General features: G+C 40.1%; 1 protein-coding gene across 5 annotated transcripts in view; it reads right to left on the reverse strand.

The window, feature by feature from the left end:
• UBR5 (ubiquitin protein ligase E3 component n-recognin 5) overlaps positions 1-17,515 on the reverse strand; it is a 152,695-nt gene that overhangs the window by 109,952 nt on the left and 25,228 nt on the right. The gene's annotated exons all lie outside the window — the stretch shown is intronic.

The following is a 17,515-nucleotide window of genomic DNA, read 5'->3' on the forward strand; positions in this document are numbered from 1 at the left end:
CACCATACTGTGCTACTGAACACTAGAACTTATTCCTTCTTAACTGTATTTTTGTACCCGTTAACCAACCTGTCTTCATCCTACCTTCCCCGCTACCTTTCCCAGCCTTTAGTAACCACCATTCTTTCTACTCTATACCTCCATGAAATCAACTTTTTAGCTCCCACATATGAATGAGAACATGCAGTTTTTGTCTTCCTGTGGCTGGCTTATTTAACTTAATGTAATGTTCTCCTGGCTCATCCATGTTGTTGTAAATCACAAGATTTCATTATTTTTTATGGCTGAATAGTATTCCACTGTATATATACACCACATTTTTAAAATCCAGTCATCTGCTGAGGGGACACTTAAGTTGATTCCCTATCTTGGCTATTGTGACTACTGCTGCGATAAACATCTCTTAAATATACTGATTTCAATTCTTTTGGACATATACCCAACAGTGGGATTGTTGGATCATATGGTGGTTCTATTTTTTAGTTTTTTGAGCATCCTTCATACTGTTTTCCATAATGGCTGTACTGATTTACATTCCCACCAATAGTATATGAGAGTTCTCCTTTCTCCACATTAAATTATGGATATCCTTTAAAAAAAAAAAAAAAAAAAACAGACAAGGTCTTACTATGTTGCCCAGGCCACAAACTCCTGGACTCAAGTGATCCTCCCACCTCAGCCTCCCCAGTAGCTGAAACTATGGACGCATTCCACCATGGCCAGCATTGAATATTCTCTGATACTACATCAAAACTCAACAAGTCATAATTCCTCAAAAATTAGTTATAATGTTAAATCTGAAACCCTATCAATGAATTTTTCATACTGTTATAAAAATCTATTGGTCTAATCCTGTACTTTGAATACACTGTTTGTCCATGCCTGATTCTGGGTTTTTTTTTTTTTGAGACGGAGTCACGGAGTCTCACTCTGTCACCCAGGCTGGAGTGCAATGGCACGATCTCGGCTCACCGCAACCTCTGCGTCCCTGGTTCAAGTAATTCTCCTGCCTCAGCCTCCTGAGTAGCTGGGATTACAGGTGCCTGCGACCATGCCTAACTAATTTTTGTATTTTTAGTAGAGACAGGGTTTCGCCTTGTTGGCCAGGCTAGTCTCCAACTCCTGACCTCATGATCTGTCTGCCTCGGCCTCCCAAAGTGCTGGGATTACAGGTGTGAGCCACTGCACCCAGCCCCTGAATCTGTTCAGATTATAAAATGGTGTAGCAACTGGGTATGATGGCTCATGCCTGTAACCCCAGCAACTCAGGAGGCTGAGGCAGAAGGATCTCTTGAGTCCAGGAGTTTGAGGTAAAAGTGAGCTATGATCGCCCCACTGCACTCCAGCCTGGACACAGAGCTTAGCAATAATAGGCCTCCGGGTTTGACACATAAAAATTAATGAATTACTACAAGGTTATTTCTTTGGTGAAAAGCAATCTGATCACAGTCTTATAATTCAGATTTCAGCTTGCACATTGATCCCTGTTAACCTCTGCTCAGTCACAAGCTTTAACCACATTTTATTTAAATTTGGCTCATCAATTTCTAAAACAGTGGTCTCACTTTTCTCGCTTACTGCATACCCAAATAAATCTGTGCCAAGCAGCAAACATCTGACTGACTTTACTCTTGGGTTAAATGACCCCAAATTACACAAAAGACAAAACAAAACACAGAAAGACAAAACAAAAGATGGTTTTTGTGAGGTAAGTTCCATCTGCTGGCTTCCTGAATCATAGTTTGTAAGGAGGACTTACACGTTTATTAATGCTTATGAAGATGATAAATGCCAGTTTATATATAATGAATTCACGTTATCCTAAATAAGAATTTTCACCTTCAAGATGCATTCAAAGAAGAAAATGAAGTTTCTAAATAAATATTATAACTTCATAAAGGGATATAAACTTTTTTAATGTGAACTACTTCTAACTATTCCCCTTAGTTATCAGTTTTAGTTGAAACTGTCAAAAAGATTTCTATTAAACTGAGAAAATTCATGTTTCTCTAGTTTGCAGAGGAAAATGCTCTACAAACTAGAGAAAAATTACATTATTCATGGTCATTTCATTAGCTAAACTTTTTTAAAATGTATACCTACAACCAATTTCTTCCTCTAACCTGAAAAATATTATGATTAGAAATTCTTATATTGTATCACAAATAACACTTTTCGTAATTAAGTGAAAAGGAGACCAAAATCCCAAACTACTGGCGCCATTTGAAAGATAAACACATCTCTGAAAAACGAAATGCTGCACAAACACACACACACACACACACACACACACACACACACACACACGATCAGTCATGTTCCTTTTTTGTTTTTCCTTTTTGTGGAGAACGGGGTCTCGCTATATTGCCCAGGCAGGTCTCGAACTCCTGGGCTCAAGCTATACTCCCATCTCTTGCCTCCCTGAGAGCTGGGACTACAGGTGTGAGCCACTGCACCCGGCCCAGTCATGTTCCTTTAAAGCAAAATCAATCACGTTATTTTCAGCTCCATATGAAACAGGAAAAGGGAAAGAATACACATGCCAAACAAGAAATTTGGTAAGAAAAGATTCAAGATAGGCCTTTATACACTAATTATTCCTAATAATTTCATAAGTCCTTCTGTCTTACCTAATTTCATTTGTTTAATAGTAAGACTATATATACATACATACAAGAATCAAACTATGCTAGCAGATAGGACCGAAAGACTTCTTCAGAGCTCCTGACCAAAAAAGCGTAGCATCCGACCAAAACTTCAAGAGAATATACCAGGCTTTCTTCACCGTAGACCATCCACATTCTGAATATCTGTGACTTCATTCCTTAAAGCATCTCCCAAATGCGGATAATGTATTCAAATTACTACAAATCCAATTTTAACTCCACATACAAATAAAATGTCTCATGAGATAGCTGATGTACTTCATAGTATAAACACTGCTATTTGGTAAGTTATTCAGTCCTTGAGAAAGAACTGTAAACTGAAATAAAATACCTGAAATGAAATCTGATTTCTCTATAGAAACAAGACAATCAGGGGGTTATATTCCTGATCGAGGATCCTGATGCCATTAGATTCTGGAGAGTTTCTTTGTACAAGATTTACTGAGATGGCTTCTTGTTGACGTTTTATTAACCTCAAAGATGAAATCGCAGTTTTGCTGCCTTTGAAATGGTCATTTTACGTCCTAAGCTGCCATTTCATCAGCCCCAGGCACCACACCTACTCTCTTGTGAGGGGCAGCTTGGTGAGGTGGGAAGAGTACGCTGTAGTGTCACAGAAACCTGGGTTTGATTCCATCTCTACTGTGAACTGGCTCTGGAACTTTGGTAGAGCTTATTTTAACATCTCAGAGGCATGGAAGGTTTCTTCATCTATTAAATGCAGATAGAACTACCACTTATCTAGTAGTGATGCTGTAAGGATTCAAGATAATTTTGTAATATACCTTGGAAAGAGCAGGCACTTAAGTGTTCAATAAATGGCAGCCATTTATCAATATTACTGAAATGTATTTTTCATCCTTGGATAGCTCACTATATTGCTACTTCAACTCTGCCAAGCTCTGGCTTGAAGTGGTTCTCAAACTAAATAGGGCCCTATTTGATTCCTAAGATCTGCTAGGAACTTCAGGATCCAGGGAATGACAGCTAAGTCTGGGAATTCTCGGAAAAAGAAATCTGTGAACACACTGTAACTCCCTGTTTTATACATGAGTTTTTATTTCAGCATTTTTTTCTCTTCTTGTCACTACCGTCCCTCTAATCACATCTCTCTCTTCCAGAAGGAGCCTGTACTCCAAACACAATTCCCTAACTAAATCATACTCACAAACTACTCTTTTATTTTTGTTTAAATAACTATTCCCTTGGCCTTAGAATAACCATATCCCTTCTGAATGGCACTGTCAGAAAAAAGAAAACAGGTACATAGGTAGGTAGGTGACATACAGATATTAGACTGATAGAATAACTATATCCCTACTGCCTTCTGCACACATAGCTACTAGTCTCAGGCCTACACTGAAACAAACTGTGGGAAACCTTAATTTACCCTTCACTCCAGACTAAACTAGGCATTTCTCTGAATTCCAATATACCTAGTGCATACTTCCCAACAGCATTTCTTATACTCAAACTACTTGTACAATGAAATATCTGTCTCCCTCACTGCCAAACAAACTCTTAAGGCAAGAACCATGTTTTATTAATTTCAAAATTCCCAATACCTGACACATAGTAAATGCTTATTTATATGGATGGGGGAGCTTAACAAATGGACATTCATGTCTTAGCTCTAAGCCCTATATTGCCTCAAAATGGTGGATTTGCGACTTTTTAAAAAGTCTTTCTTTTAAAATGTTTAAACGTTTAAAAAGTAATTTTTGGCCAGGCACAGTGGCTCACGCCTGCAATCCCAGCACTTTGGGAGGCCAAGGCGGACAGATCACTTGAGGCCAGGAATTCGAGAACAGCCTGGGTAACATGGCAAAACCCCATCTCCACTAAAAATACAAAAATTAGCCAGGGGTGGTGGTGCACACCGGTGATTCCAGCTACTCAGGAGGCTGAAGTACAAAAATCACTTGAACCTGGGAGGCAGAGGTTGCAGTGAGCCAAGATTGTGCCCCTGGCACCCTAGCTTGGGCAACAGAGTGAGACTCTGTCTCAAAAAATAAAAATAAAATGAATAAAAAATAAGAAGTGGTTTTAAAACATTCTGCTGTGACCAATATTAGCAGACTAGGTTTTATAAAACACAACAAAGGAATGTTGTCCTGCAAAATAATCTCCCATAGGCTACATAATTCAAATGGTGCTATAAGAGTATGAGGAATTTCTGAAACTCTGAGAATTAGCCCCAGAAAGAGTTTACCAGACAAACAGGAAAGTCACTCAGTACTTTACAGTTGTGGGATACTCTCCCAGTCCTCTTGCCTAAGAAGACAATCTTCTTTCTCCTCTCCCTCGCCCTCTCCTGTGTTTATATCTGGGCTGGTGTTAGGGAAATGTGCTGCAGGGACGAAAAGGAAGCTGGAAGCAATAGCAAGAGGGAAGGAGAGCTCATCAGGAAGCAAAATTACAGATAAAAGCCTATTATAGTGCAGAGCCTGGCTGTCTAAGCGCCTTACATTGGTAACAGGAATCTAACTGGTGAAGTGCCTTAACATGAAAAGTACAGAAAGTCCGATCACTGGAGGTCCTCCAATGGCAAGTAATACCATAAAATATTCTAACACCTAATGCTTACCAGAATAGGAATAATTGGATATAAACATACACATTAAATTGTTTCTTTGGTTTGGGTAATCATCAACATTGTAGCTTTCATGAAAAGGCAAAATTAGTGCCAGACTGGTCCTACCGAGTCAGTCAAAAGCCCTGGGTTTTGACTCCCAGCTCTGACACCGTGTAACCTTGGATACCTCATTTAACATCTCTTGCTCTCATGTTCCCACTTCTGTCAAAAATTTATATGTTTCACAAAGTTGTTTTAAGAAATAGGTAACATCACATGCAAAAGTAATGTGTACCCTCTAAAATAAGAGTGCCTAAATATGGCTCATCATGGAAATCCCTGGGAAACAATTAAAAAGACATATTCTTAGGCCCTATTTAAACGTACTAAATCAGAAATCTCTAAATACAAGGCTCAATAATTTATATTCTGGCTAAATAAATATTGGTATATGCATGAAATATCTCTGGAAGGAATAATACTAATCACCTGTGAGGAAGGGAAGTAGAAAGCGAGGAAACAGAAGAGGGAGGGAGGCTTTTCACTGTATGCCAATTTACAATTATTTATTTATTTATTTATTTTTATTTTTTGAGCCTGTTGCCCAGGCTGGAGTGCAGTGGCGCGATCTCGGCTCACTGCAACCTCCACCTCCCAGGTTCAAGCAATTCTCCTGCCTCAGCCTCCTGAGTAGCTGGGATTACAGGCACCCGCCACCACACCTGGCTAGTTTTTTTTGTATTTTTAGTAGAGACAGGGTTTCACTATGTCGGCCAGGCTGGTCTTGAACTCCTGACCTCGTGATCCGCCCACCTAGGCCTCCCAAAGTGCTGGGATTACAGGCACAATTTTTTATTTTTAGACCACATGAACATATTACCAACTTAAAAATTTTTTTAAAAAATGTCTATGCATCCACAGTAATTCTGATGGCTCAACTAGGTTTGGAACTCACTACTCACTCTAAAACACCATAAATACACACAAGGATTAAAATATTCACAAAAGTAGGGGTCTGTTTAGGGAGGCAGTAAGTAAGTACTATTTCAAGTTTGGAGACTGTTGCTTAGGACAGCCCCCTCTTAGAAATTCACAATTCATACATCTCCATTCAGCCTTGGAGGCTACAAACAAGCCCTACAATGAAAAGGCTTGTTTATGCTTAATCTTATGCTTCCCAAGTTGAAGATGAACATGGAACACTCGCTAGTAACATCTTGGGGAATCAGAGGACACTGGTTTGAGAGCTAAGGTTCCTGAAGTAGAGCAAGTCTTAGTCATCTCTACCCCAGAACCCAAGAGAGTGTATCTAGAACACAGAAACCTCCTCCAAAAGGTAGAGCTCAACAGTGACAAACTGCTTTTCCTGTCTTTTCTCCTCGTCTAAAAATGGTTTTCCAATTTCCTTATTGTTTAATCAACTGAAAGGATTTTTTAAAGAGCATAATAATCCACTGTGCCTAAAATCATATCGTTAAAAAATGTAAAATACTGGCCAGGCGTTGTGGCTCATGCCTGTAATCCCAGCACTTTGGGAGGCCGAGGCAGGTGGTTCATGAGGTCAGGAGATTGAGACCATCCTGGCCAACATGGTGAAACCCTGTCTCTATTAAAAATACAAAAATTAGCTGGGCGTTGTGGGACACGCCTATAGTCCCAGCTACTCAGAAGGCTAAGGCAGGAGAATCACTTGAACTCAGGAGGCAGAGGTTGCAGTGAGCAGAGATCGCGTCACCGCACTTCAGCCTGGGCAACAAAGTGAGATTCCATCTCACAAAAAAAAAAGGTAAAATACCTACAGCCCAAATAAATGTTTTCAACCCAAATAATATGGCAATAGGCATTTTTATTCCTTTAAGTGGGAAAATAAAAGATCTTTATGATTCAAAAGCGCCTTGTTTTAGGAGATAGCAATAGATTTCAGTATTGTTTTTCCTTCTCCAATATAAGCAGACCCTGCTGGGCATCTTTATTCCCATTAAGCCAGACTAATCAAGTGAGCTGTACAATCAAACCACTTGAAAACCTCATTTTTTACTGAAAACCTACAGATCTGCATAATCAGAATGGGTCTAAAAGCTATATCAAATGGCTCTTTGAAGTCTGCACCTAATTCAATGCACTCTAATGGGTCTCTAATCTAGAAACCCTTCCTTCAGCTATCTAAACCAAAGCAGTCAAACAAATGTCATCAAAATTAAAAAAACTGCCATAGCCAAATCTAAGGACTCTATCATTGTGTTTTGTCACTATGGAACACAAATTAACATAAATGATTCCTGTGTGTTATCACAACTACCATAATAAAGGCTTGGTTTTAGTCTTCAAGGATCCACCAGAAAATGCTTCCAGTTCTTTGTCTTATAATAAATACTAGGTTGGTACAAAAGTAATTGCAGTTTTGCCATTAAAATTGCAAGAACCAGGTCGGGCACGGTGGCTCACACCTGTAATCCCACCACTTTCGGAGGCCGAGGTGGGTGGATCACTTAAGGTCAGAAGTTCCAGACCAGCCTGGCCAACATGGTGAAATCCGTCTCTACTAAAAATACAAAAATTAACCGGGCGTGGTGGCGTACATCTGTAATCCCAGCTACCTGGGAGGCCGAGGCAGGAAAATCACTTAAACCCAGGAGGCAGAGGTTGCAGTCAGCCAAGATCGCGCCACTGCACTCCAGCCTGGGTGACAAGAGTGAAACTTGGTCTCAAAAAAAGGAAAAAAAAAAAAAAAAAAAAAAAAAAAATTGCAAGAACCGCAATTACTTTTGCACCAACCTAATAACTCAATGTACACTGACTCAAAAGACTCAACAAGCGGTTCCAGACTAATATTTTAGTTTACTGACTTAGTTTGCAGACTAATATTTTAGTTTACAGACTAATATTACTGACCAAGTAACATCTCACCCCATCTCAATGTCCACTCTCATCTTCTCCCAGTAGATACAGGGGGATTGGGGGTAGGGGTGGGGGACAACTTGGTCTTTTAGATAGTGCATGGATATGACAGCAAGAGAGCTAATCTTGGGAAAGACTATGAAGAAGAGCTGCCTACCTTCCAGTCCCTAATTATCTTCCCCAATACTGCTGCCTTTTTTGCCATGCTTTTTTTAATAAAATGCCTGGAAATCACTTGCTAGTCACAGAGATACATCTCAAGGCATAACAAGTTTATTGGTATAATCAGCTACCTCCTCTCCCGGTTTCTGAAAGGGGAAGATGGTGGAGGAGTGAGTAGGGGTATATGCGAACACTAAACTCATCTCAAGCCAGATGCTCTTTGTAACTGCCACCATCTCAAATAGTAATTAATCACTATGTTAGGAGAACACAAATGTTTGTAAAACACGGTCGCCATCATCATAGCTACAACACAGCAGTGTAGCCCTCCTGTTTTCCACAAAAATAACTGGCATCTGTTTAATACTTCAGTGTGTATAAAAACAGAAAACAAACCTAACAAAATGGAGGCAGTCTTATTAGAATATTATCAATAAATAATATTGCCATAATATTGTCATAGTGTCAATTCACACTTGGACCATACAGTTCCTTTGTCCCAGACTAAATTCTCTATACCTCCTTCTTACCCTGACCACTCCACCAACTCTGATTGTGGACAGTCAGTGTAAAAACCATTCTACAGATGTGGTTGGTCCTGTTATCTCCACTTTCTCTCCTTTCCATCAAAAGCTGCAAAAAGTGAGTAAAACTAAAACAAAAAGGAAAAAAATATACGAAACACTTCTTAACAAGTATTTATGAATATTATGTGCAGATATGCAAACCAGTAGAGTGAAAGAATGGCTGAAGTAGAGATGCATTGAGTTCACCCTGAGGAAAACTTCTCCTACTCGAAATATGTAGCTATGAAAGGCAACTGTAAAAAAGAGAAAACCAAAAGACAAAGCTGAGATGAGATACAAGATGAGTATCTCCACACAAGAAAAACAGTAAAAGAGACTGGGTGCCAGAGCTGGGTTCATCCTAGAAGCCAGTTAGGCCCACATTTTTAGTACAAAACTTTGTAACTGAAAATTTTAATAGTAACCATTAAAATAATGGAAATATAGTCTATGACTTTCAAATCAAGAGGGAGGGAAAAAAAGGAATGCAGAAAACTAACCATCTAACAGAAGAGGAAAAAAACAGCAAAGAGGCCGGGCGCGGTGGCTCAGGCCTGTAATCCCAGCACTTCGGGAGCCAAGGCAGGCAGATCACTTGAGGTCAGGAGTTCGAGACCAGCCTGACCAACATGTTGAAACCCCGTCCATACTAAAAATACAAATATTAGCCACACATGGTGATACATGCCTGTAATCCCAGCTACTCGGGAGACTAACGCAGGACAATCACTCGAACCTGGGAGGCAGAGACTGCAGGGAGCCAAGATCGTGCAACTCCAGCCTGGGCAACAAAGCTAGACTCAAAAAAACAAAAAACAAACAAACAAAAAAAACGCAGCAAAGTAAATGGATCAGAAAATATAAAATTCAGAGAGCAGAAATAAGTCTACTTATTCAAACAGATTAATCTCACATATTACAAGTCAAAGATTAAGGGGAAAAAAAGTCAGGTATCAGTAGTGAAAAAGACAGCATTAATAGGAATAGAGACTATATTACAATAAAAGGAACAAACTACAAAGAACATTGAATAATGTTCATGAATCTGAAAGTTCCTAACACCACAGCCTCAACAATGTATATAACAAAAACTGACCATTTGAGAAGCTGTCAACTCTGATGAAAAATTTAACATGCTTTTTTTTTGGACATGGGATCTCCCTATGTTGCCCAGGCTGGTCTTAAATGATCCTGCCACCTCAGCCTCCCCAAGTAGCTGGGACTACAGGCAAGCGCCATCATGCTCAGCAGAGAAAGTTAACATATACTTCTGTATTAGTCTGTTTTCACACTGCTATAAAGACATACTCGATGCTGGGTAATTTATAAAGAAAAGAGGTTTAATTGATTCATAGTTCCACATGGCTGGGAAAGCCTCAGGAAACTTACAATTATGGCAGAAGGGGAAGAGACATGTCTTCCATTGCAGCTACAGAGAGAGAGCAAACGAGAACAGGGAAAACTGCCTTATAAACCAATCAGCTCTCGACCGGGCATGGTGGCTCATGCCTGTAATCCGAGCACTTTGGGAGGCCAAGGCAGGTGTATCACTTGAGGCCAGGAGTTCAAGACCAGCCTGGTCAACATGGTGAAACTCCGTTTCTATGAAAAATACAAAAATCAGCCAGTCATGGTGGTGTGTGCCTGTAATCCCAGCTACTGGGAAGGCTGAGGCATGAGAATCACTTGAGCCCAGGAGGCAGAGTTTGCAGTCAGCCGAGACCCCACCACTACACCACTCTGCCTGGGTGACAGAGCAGGACCTTGTCTCAAACAAACAAACAAAACCATCAGATCTCATGAGAACTCACTATCATGAGAACAGCAGCATGGGGGAAACCACCCCCATAATCCAATCACCTCCCATCGTGTCCCTCCCTTGACATGTGGGGATTATGGGGATCACAATTCAAGATGAGAAGCCATATCCACTTCTATCAGATACTGACAGTTCAAGCAGACAAAATATCAGTAAAGGCAGAAACACTGACAAACAACATTAATAACCTTTCTCTAACAAATATACAGAAACCTACCTCCAAAGTGAGGAGTCACAGACTTTTTTTAAGGTATAAAGCATGTATCTCTGACTTCTGAATTTAACAGATAAGTAAAACTTCCTTCAAATTATAAGAACAAATATAATTTTACCAACTTTTCATTTTTCCAAATGAGATTCAGAAAAGAACAACTATTATTACTAACATTTAAGAAAAGATGGTTTTTAAATTTAAGAAAGTCAAAAAAGAAAAAAAGGCAATCTAAAATAAAACCTCTTTCTCACTAATCATGGACTGTGAAGATTTTCTTAGAAAATGGCACCACAGCAGAGAATTGTACAATTCAATATTTCTTAACTTTTTTGATCTCAGGAAAAAGAAACATACAGATATTTCCATTTAACAGTGAGTCTTTGCTATAACAGTTTCCTTGTTTTACATTTGAGAAAACAAGTGACTACAGAGGTTAAGTGATTTACCTGTAATCACTCAGTTAAGAGGAAAGTGGGAAAGAAGGCATGAGACAAAACCTTCCCTCTATCCTTGCCATCATGCCACACCTGCCACGGGTCCAATTAAATTAACAAATACTTCCTGAATGCCCACAGTATAAGGTTTTACAAGAAATAAAATGAACTGTAAAATACAGCATGGGAGGAGGTCAGGGAGAGGAGACCAACAGAATCACCTGTGGAGGGGGCGTCTCTACATACTCGGGAATACCACCCTTAATAGGGGGCCACAGTTACAGAATCCAGTGTAACCTACCCTTCAGGAAGCCTAAATTTCAGGAAAAAAGGAAAGCTGAGAACCACTGATTCAAATCCATACATCTCAAGTAGTTTATAATCTACTTGTAAAAGTAAAGTAAGCAGAAAAACATTTCAAAAAAGGAAATATAACACAAGGGTAGAGGGAGACACACACAAAAAGAAAACACAAACCCTGATTACAGTGACTTTAGAATAATTTTTTAAAGCCTGAAGATCAACAGAAGCCTCGCAAAATTAAATCTTCAGTAACGCTTGAGTGCACTTTGATAAGTTAGTTATTAAATGTGCATATCCTGGGATACTCATTTTCAGGAGGAAAATGTAGAGTTATTGCAAAGACAAAAGCAGGCTTTAAGCCTCTCCTTGAGAGCAAACAACAGGACCACAGCCAAGAACCACAGATACATGAGCAGAGATTATAAGAAAAGTGCGTGTGCTGAAGAGAGAATCACATTAACACATACACACGGACACACACACTGGGTATGAAGAAGTTGTGTATTTAGAGAAAACAGGAATAATTTTCAGGCATGTAACTTCTAGTTAAGTGTATGTGTATCTCAAATACCTCCTGCAATTCCACTGAGATGACAAATTTTGAAAAACAAATGAATTTTAAAGTTACAGGGACAAAGAGAAAGAGGAGGCTAGCGCATTCAACAAATTTTGGAAGCTGGAAAGCTGACAGACAAGTGGCCAGTGAGTTCACGACAAGAGAAAACTTTTCGACCTAAACCCTACGTGGTAGGAGGAAGCCGAAAATGAACAGGTCAATTTTTAGGAATTGGAGGCATCACATTCCTCTGAAGCCTGAGGGTAACGCAAAACAGGAACTGTTGGAAATTAGCATAAGGAGTAGTTAAACCGCTAGCTCCCCACCCTCTAGACAGGAGACTGCTCCCCTTCCAGAGGCTAAACATTTCCTACTTAGCAAAATTCAGCCAGAGTAATAATAGCCTGGGAATACACCCAGAATCGGTGTGGGAGGGAGAAGGGGTGTCAGAGACCAGAAGAAAAAGTGAAAGCTGTCTGTTGAAATCATTACTTAGCCCCCATCCCAGAATGCTTACAGCCACGCTCTTACCTGCCAGGATTCCTCTTTGGGGAAACCAGCCCAACAAGAAAAATAAATATATTTAACAGAATATTTTTAAAGAAGTTGGTCTGATGGAAAACAGTGCAGAAAAGGTAAGAAAATCACAGTAGCTATGAAGTTGTCATACATCCAACCACTAGGAATTCCAAAAAGAGAAGAATGATAAAATGGATGGGGAGGGAAAAGTATTAAAGAAATAACAAGAAAAACTTGTGAATGACATGAGCTTCCAGAATAAAGGGACCCATGAAGTATGTGGACCCAAAATACAATGAATGAGTAAAGGACCTACATCAAGGTACATCAGCGTGAAATTTCTCAATACAAGGGACGAAAGGAAGACCCTAAAACATCTCAGGGCATGAGGTCATAAGGCATAGGGTTAGGGAGATGTCAAGCAGAAAGAATCAAAACAGCACTAAACTCCCCAAAAGGGATACTGGAAGCTATGAAACAATGATGTAATGCCTTCAAAATTTTGAGGAAAAGGCCGGGCGCAATGGCTTAAGCCTGTAATCCCAGCACTTTGGGAGGCCGAGGCGGGCGGATCACAAGGTCAGGAGATCAAGACCATCCTGGCTAATACGGTGAAACCCCGTCTCTACTAAAAATACAAAAAAATTAGCCAGGCGTGGTGGCGGGTGCCTGTAGTCCCAGCTACTTGGGATGCTGAGGCAGGAGGATGACATGAACCCGGGAGGCGGAGCTTGCAGTGAGCAGAGATGGTGCCACTGCACTCCAGCCTGGGCGACAGAGCGAGAGTCCGCCTCAAAAAAAAAAATTTAAAAAAAAATTTTTTGAGGAAAAATTATTCCCAACCAGAAATCATATATATAGCCAATACAACGTACAGCCAAAAAATAAATTTGCTTTCATCTTAATAAACCAAAAAAATGGCATATCAACAACAGAGTAGGGACAAGCCTTTTTGAAAACGACATAGAACTTTTTAAACAATCAAAATAGATCCAAAATTCCTTAAAATGTCACTGAAACAGTTAAGTGAAAAAAACAAACAGAAAAAAATCAATCCTGCCTTTTTGGATGAAGAAAGTACTGTACAGCGACTCACTAGTCCAACTAACTTTACAGCAATGATTCTCATCTTTTCTTCAAAGGTGATAGAACATTAAAGGTACTATTTGTGTTTAAAATGTACATGGGCAATTTTAATCATCTTTCAATATTTTAAAGGTTAGTATACATTAACAGAAATCCTCAGGAGTGCCCTAAAAATCTGAACTGTGGCTGGGCATGATGGCTTACGCCTGTAATCCCAGCACTTAGGGAGGCCAAGGTAAGAGGAACAGAGTCCATGAGTTTGAGACTAATGTGGGCAACATAATGAGACCCCCACCTCTACAAAAATTTAAAAATTAGCTGGGCATGGTGGTACATGCCTATAGTCATAGCTACTTGGGGGGCTGACGTCAGAGTATGGCTTTTGAGCCTTGAAGGTGGAGGCTGCAGTGAGCCATGATTGCGCCACTGCACTCCACCCTGAGTGACAGAGCAAGACCTTGTCTCAACAAAGAAAAATCTGAGTTGCGTACATCAATAAATAGAGGTAGACAACCCATTGTTACAGGGTCCCTAGGCTCCATGAAGCCACTGAGAAGCCCCAAGATGCTCTAAAAGGAAGGCTAGCACCATGTAAGACAGAAGACATGAGAATATAGTACCCACCATGCTTCAGTCAAGGGTGGAAGAGATGGGTAAACAGCTATAGAGCAAATGGAAGACAGGAGCTTGAGGTGAAGAAGAGCAAGGAACAGCACAAAGACCAAAATAAAACACACACACACACAAATTTAAGGACAAGTCTCTTGAGAAACCAAAAGAACTCTGCTGAGCTGCAAAGGAGTTCCAAGTTCTACCTGAAATCAGCAAGTCTAAAAGGGCCTTACCTCTCTAAACTCTCTTACTAGTTTCTTGAGTTATTGGCTTGACCAGACAAGCAAGAAAAACTCTAACCATAACAATCAAGATGTAAAGGCCTGAACTTTAAACTAAATCAAGAGCTTTGATCTGAAATACCAACAAAGGGTTACTGAGTCCCTCAACACATACCAAAAAATAATTTGAAACAGAAATTCATTTGAATCATGGCAAGGTTTACTTAGACATTTGCATCAACAGGGTATTACAGCACATAATATACTTAGTACAGAGCCTAGTACAAAATGTTAGCTGCTCCTGCTGTTTCTTCCATTACCATTTCTGACTGAAAGAAAAACTGTTAAATGAGACGGGTAAAAAGGAATTTGGGGGTGCAGAAATGCTGTTATTACAACTGCCACTACTTATAATCAGTACCACTCTGGATGAAGAGATCAAAGGTGAATCCAAGTATCTATCATTACACCCCATTAAAAAATAAGCACTGAAATACATCCAAAATAGATCTCATAACTAACTCAATACCTGGACATAACTGAAGCTCATGTATAAATTGTTCTGTATTTCATATTTACTGTAAAAATAATGTGAAGCATGGAATCGATCAAATTCATGGTTATCTCAACTTCTCCAAATTACATTTAGAATTACCTCTATCCCACCCAAGTGACCTATCAAAAATACCTACCAAAAGTATAATTAAGGTACCACAGTCCAGTAAGCACTTCCTCTTTAGACCTCTTCCAGAATTTCTCGACTCTTTTTTTTTTTTTTTTTTTTGAGACAGGTCTCACTATGTTGCCCAGTCTGGAGTGTAGTGGCTATTCACAGACACAATCATGATGCACTACAGCCTCAAACTCTCAAACTCCTGGGTTCCAGTGATCCTTCCACCTCAGCCTTCCCCAGTAGCTGGGACTATAGGAACAAGCTACTGCACCCAGCTAATCCCATTCAATTTTGCAATTAATCACTTACTGCTTTGAAGTGTCATCTCTATACTGCTATTCTACCTTTTACATTTCTATTTTCCCAACTACATAGTAAGCTTACCCTTAAGGATAAGGCCTGTAACTTTTTGCACATCCAGGCATTTAGTACAAAGTAGGTACTGTGTGGATTGACTAAAGATACTAGAATATTAGACAAAACCGGAGACTAACTGTTCACAAACTTTCTCACCCAAACACATAAAAGATAGAAACAATTCAGTGTCACTATGGTAATGATATAATCATTCTAATATGATGTGCATAGTCCACCATCTCACACCTTAGCATGTAAGGATGGAGAAGCAAGAGCTTCATAAATAGGTACTGGCATACTGGCTTCAAAAATGAACAGTGGTCCCTGTTTCAACATTCAAATGGAGACCAGGTGCGGTGACTCACACCTGTAATCCCTACACTCTGGGAGGCCAAGGCAGGTGGATCACCTGAGGTCAGGAGTTTGAGACCAGCCTGGCCAATATGGTGAAACCCCATCTCTACTAAAAATACAAAAATTAGCTGGGTATGGTGATGCATGCCTGTAATCCTAACTACCTGGGAGGCTGAGGCAGGAGAATCGCTTGACCCCAGGAGGCAGAGGTTGCAGTTAGTTGATCACAGCACTGCACTCCAGCCAGGGCAACAGAGCAAGACTCCATCTCAAAAAAAGAAAAAAAGAAAAATGAGCATGGAGACTGTCACTTTATACATGGTCTCCTCTCCTCCATCAAACCCCACGCAAAAGGGAAGAAAAGATACATGATAGCCATCCTGTCCTCTGCCAACAGATTAAAATTTTAATACAGTTTTTAAAAAAAATTCACATAGACAAAAGATAACAGTTAATGTACTGTTTTTAAAGGCTGGAGCACAGTCCTTTACTATGACATTTTGTTTTTATCTACAAATATTTAAAACTTTAGTTCATATAGGCCGGGCGCGGTGGCTCATGCCTGTAATCCCAGCACTTTGGGAGGCCGAGGCAGGCGAAATCACAAGGTCAGGAGTTTGAGATCAGCCTGGCCAATATGGTGAAACCCTGTCTCTACTAAAAATACAAAAATTAGCCTGGTGTGGTGGCGGGCACCTGTAGTCTCAGCTACTCGGGAGACTGAGGCAGGAGAATTGCTTGAACCCAGGAGGCGAAGGTTGCAGTGAGCCGATATCGCGCCACTGCACTCCAGCCTGGGTGACAGAGCAAGACTCCGTCTCAAAAAAAAAAGACCTGTACTCAGAGACCCACCACTACACAGCTGTACAGCAAGGGAACCACACTATCTCCTTCAACTCAAATTGCTTCCCCGACAACATTGTCAGGATGTTAAATAAAACAATGTTTGGAAAACACAGTGCTTCATGCGTAGTAACAATGCTAAATATAACACTTAAAATGTGCAAACCTCATGACTTACCTAATCAGCCTCTAAATATTATATAATTCTAGCCCAGAAACTTACATTCCTCAATCTCCAAAGGGAGACCTCCACAAAACAATAATTTACTATAATGTCAGTATCTATCAGCTCACATAACCACATAAATAAAACTTCTATATCGATTATAAAATTCACAGTCCATTAGGTTTTTAAAATATCTCTAATGTAAAAGATTCTCCAACATTTATATCAAACCATGATTAACAAAAAGTTCCTGGTCAGGGGTGGTGGCTCATGCCTGTAATCCCAGCACTTTGGGAGGCCGAAGCAGACAGATCACTAGAGCCCATGAGTTCGAGATCAGTCTGGGCAACATGGTAAGACCCGAAACCTCACCTCTACTAAAAATACAAAAATTAGCCAGGCGTGGTAGCACGCACCTGTAATCCCAGTTACTCAGGAGGCTGAGGCATGAGAATCCCTTGAACCTGGGAAGCAGAGGTCACAGTGAGCTG

This window comes from Nomascus leucogenys, chromosome 16, assembly GCF_006542625.1.
Source record: "Nomascus leucogenys isolate Asia chromosome 16, Asia_NLE_v1, whole genome shotgun sequence".
NCBI lineage: Eukaryota > Metazoa > Chordata > Mammalia > Primates > Hylobatidae > Nomascus > Nomascus leucogenys.